This window comes from Octopus bimaculoides, chromosome 5 (assembly GCF_001194135.2).
Source record: "Octopus bimaculoides isolate UCB-OBI-ISO-001 chromosome 5, ASM119413v2, whole genome shotgun sequence".
Taxonomy (NCBI): domain Eukaryota; kingdom Metazoa; phylum Mollusca; class Cephalopoda; order Octopoda; family Octopodidae; genus Octopus; species Octopus bimaculoides.
In genome coordinates this window covers 5,250,632-5,254,661 of record NC_068985.1, presented here as the reverse complement: position 1 = coordinate 5,254,661, position 4,030 = coordinate 5,250,632, and the positions used below count along the sequence as shown (strand labels likewise).

Here is a 4,030-nt window from a genome sequence, read left to right as displayed (position 1 = left end):
TTTTTTTTTTTTTTTTCTTTTTAACATGACGCTTGACGTTAAACTCCTGTATATTAATAGTTCACCACAATGCCCATGACAGAAATAAAATCGCTTCGAGTTAAAAGTGACTAAGACAAATGTTCAGAGCTGAACATTTTGAAGATTAGAACACAAAAAAAAGCTTCAACATTATTTCTCGTTATTGTCAATTAGAGCTGATGGTATTTAACGTAAGTCATGCAAACAACTGTGGAAAGAAAACGAATAAAAAATTTTTAAATGGAATAAAATTGAAATATGTTTATATGTGTATATATGAATGTATGAGATATGTTTATATGTGTTTATATTTGTATATATGTGAGTATGTGTATATATGTATGTATGTGTTGAAGAGGATGGCTGTCACCTGCCACGCCTCATCAATTTCTGGGGGATCTCTACTCTCGCCGCACGTTTGCCACAGTAAGTCGGTAGCAGTGCCCACTCCGCTGATCTCAAAGGCATAGTGGAGTATTTCCTCGCTTCTTCTTCACTCAACTCACGAAGCGTACCTCCACTGTGATATATTTCCTTCCTCTGATGTAGTACGTCACTTCGTTCTTAATTTCTCTGAGGCACTCCCCGACCTCCTCCACCGCTGCTATTTTCACCTTTTTTGTTGCAATTTTTAATGTTCTGTACACAATTGTTACCTTCTCCGTAATATTTGTTACTTCTTTGGGGGCGTCAACCTCAGGCTATCTTTCTCCTTTCTCAATAAATCATTGTACTTTTCCCCCTTCCATTTAATTTCTCTGACTTGCAGTACAGCTGCTGACAAGCTTTTGTCAGTCACCGCAGCTTAACTGCCCGCTTGCACTGGTGTACCTTCCATAATGTTCATAACTTCACACGTAAACGGGGAAGAAAATTAAAAAACGGTAACAATGAGTTCAACAGGTAACAACAATCCAATAAATAACCGTTAAACAAAATGGTACTCACAAAGAGCGTATACTCACTAAACCATACAAAACACTAACGACAATGCCGACGTCCTCTCAACGATTAGCCAGACATGATTTTTAAAATGAGAATATATCTGAAATAAGTTCGACTGTTCTGACAAATGATTATACTAAAAATGAACCCGACCGCTCTCAAAAATTAAGTAAAAGAACAGGAAAAATAATCCAGAATTCTTGTTCGGTACCGGATCGATACCAAAATCTAATCCGTTCGTGCCACTCACGAAGCCAAACATCCCTGAAAGTTTCATTTTAATCCATCCAGCGGTTCTTTGGATATCTTGTCCACGGACAAACAATATAATATATAAAATATCCCGGAAACAGCTTAGGACCTTCTATTTAAAAAATGTTCTAAAACCTTTCACAGCCTTGGATTTTTATCTCATTCTGAATTTTTTTTATATATTCACACGCTGATATATGACGTACGTTGGACTCCTCATTCGCATTATCACCGAACATGGAGCTTAACTATGGTCTATCCATAGCACTTATTCAGCATTCCCTGACACCTTTGGGTCTTACTGACACCATTATCTCTCATAACGTCTCTCCCCCCCTCTCTCTCTCTCTCTCTCTATATATATATATATATATATATATATATATATATATACTTATATGTATATACAGTGTGGGAAAAGTGAAAAAGGTAAAAGTAGGTGAATGGACAGAGAGAAAGGAAAGGGAGAAATTATAGGAAAAAAAAGGAAGAACAGAAATAAAGAGGGAAATTTGAAAACAGGAAACGGTAGAAGGAAATGAACCAAATCTTATAACAAAAATATGTGTGATGAAAACCATTTTTTTTATGATACTCTTTTACAAAATTGATAAAGAATTAAACGACGGTAACCGATATTTTGTTTCTTTTGTCTTATTTCTATAGGTTTTAACCACATGAACGGAAGATAGTTCTATCATTCATGGAAGAATTATTTGCGAAATACAGAAAAGAAAAGTTCATTCTTTCAAGTAATTGCACTTTTACTTATTTTCGTGTGTCACAGTTTTGCAAGGTGAATGGTAGTTGCTGTGGAGAAGAAGAAATGATACCACGCGCTGTTTAGTTATGTTCTTATTCCATAAGCAGCTGAGATCGACTTAGCTTCTCATTTCCCCAGAGTCGATAAAATATGTACCATTCAAATAGAGAGGATTTCTTGATTAAATCGATCTCCCTCTTTCTCTCTTTTCTCTCTCTCTTATATCCTCCGCTTCTTTCGCCCCCTCCTTCCTTTTTCTCAAACTGTCTCGCTTATTTTTGCGGCTATGTTAATCCAAACGACAGAAATCGATATTAGTCACGATATACTTTGTAAATAGAAACCCAATAGCATTAGGAATGAAAGGAAAGGGAAAAAAATGAATTTCAGGACATGGATGGCTAAATAGGAAATGTAATACCATCTTAGGCACCGAGATAACGAGAGTTCGCATTCTGTGAACGACACCGCGTTGCTTCTCTTGCACAGTTGCTTAACTTTCAGATATATTATTATTATTATTATTATTGAGTGAGAGAGCAGTGCATGCCATCAAAGTTGACACTGAGGTTCAAATATACGAAGCCCAATATACTCATCATGACTACCCGTCTGATAAGGGTACACCAGGCACATGCATCACAACCATATGTGCGCGACATGGTGATCTCATATCAAGATAAACAGTGCATGACCTTGCAGGTGGGGCCCAGTTAGTATTTTCTTCAGGTTGAGTAGCCCATTCCGCTCAAAAGGTCCCTGAATAAGGATTGTTTAAGGATGTTGAGCAAAACACCCATGTTTCCAAAAGGTGAATTATTCAAACCCCAAATAATTCATCTCAACACATGGCTATGATGCTCCCCCACTACTTCTGCTCATGATCAGAGATGCACATATCATCAGCCACAAAGGGACATGCTCAACTGGTTATGGTCAAACAACTGACAACCAAATCTGTGGTATTCAACAGAATATTTGCTGTAGCCCATCTTTTATACCAAGACAAAACAATGTAAATGATGACACTTCCAATCAATTATGATCAGAAGCCATGAGAGCCACTGCCTCAGGGCAATTATTATTATTATTATTATTATTATTATTATTATTATTATTATTATTATTATTATTATTATTATTATCATCATCATTATTATATTAATAATATTCGGAACTAACTCTAAAGATCTGAAAAGATGGATAGAGAAAATAGGCACAAAACCCAGTCTAGTACAGCTGCGGAAAACATTGTTATTATGGACAGCTAGGATACTTAGGAGGGTTCTTGGTATCTAAGATTACTTGTTGTAGCCAGGTGTTAGGATTTTTTTCTCTTTTCCAACAGTCTAATCTGTTGGGTGTATATGAAAATGATAATATATACGAATAATGTAATGTTTGTCCTTGTAGTATTTTGTACATTAGGGAGTGTGAGTAATAATATAGACAAATAGTTGAAAGAGATTCGAATGCGATATCCTGTAGATCATCTACTCTAAGTTTGCCTCTTAAGAACAGATAAGATTTATCAGGAGGGCGGGCTTTGAGTACTTGAAAGATAATTGAAAACTTGTGGATATCTAAGGTTGCAGGTACTCACCCGCTATACACAAAATTCTTCCCGGCGAAGAATAACAACAGAAAAAAGATGGTATAAACACACGCCAGTAAAGGTCACAGAAAATGAGAAAGCAACCATACTCTGGGATATGCCAATACACACAGATAGAGAAATTAAGGCAAATAGACCAGATATAGTTGTCAAAGATCATGAAGAAAAAAAATGCTTTCTAACAGATGACAACGTTTCTCTAAAAGAAATGGAAAAACTTTCAAAATACAAAGACCTGGAAATAGAGATAACTCGAATGTGGAATCTAAAAACAGAAACATTTCCTATCATAGTAGGTGCCTTAGGTATAATAAAAAAAATATTCAGACAAATACATAACAAAAACACCAGGACTTACAAATATATATAACATACAGAAAATTGCACTACTGGGTACTGCACGCATTCTACGCAAAACACTTTCAATACAGTAA

At 35.8% G+C, this 4,030-nt stretch overlaps 1 protein-coding gene across 3 annotated transcripts in view; it reads left to right on the top strand.

Annotated features, from left to right (window-relative positions):
• Nucleotides 1-4,030, top strand: part of LOC106876232 (glycoprotein 3-alpha-L-fucosyltransferase A) — a 561,369-nt gene that overhangs the window by 357,776 nt on the left and 199,563 nt on the right. For 2 of the 3 annotated variants that reach the window (XM_052968124.1, XM_052968123.1), the window contains exon 4: nt 1,885-1,970. The exons of the other annotated variant lie outside the window; for it this stretch is intronic. The gene's annotated coding sequence lies outside the window, so the exon portion shown is untranslated. The remainder of the gene's footprint in view (nt 1-1,884; nt 1,971-4,030) is intronic. 3 annotated transcript variants of the gene reach the window in all.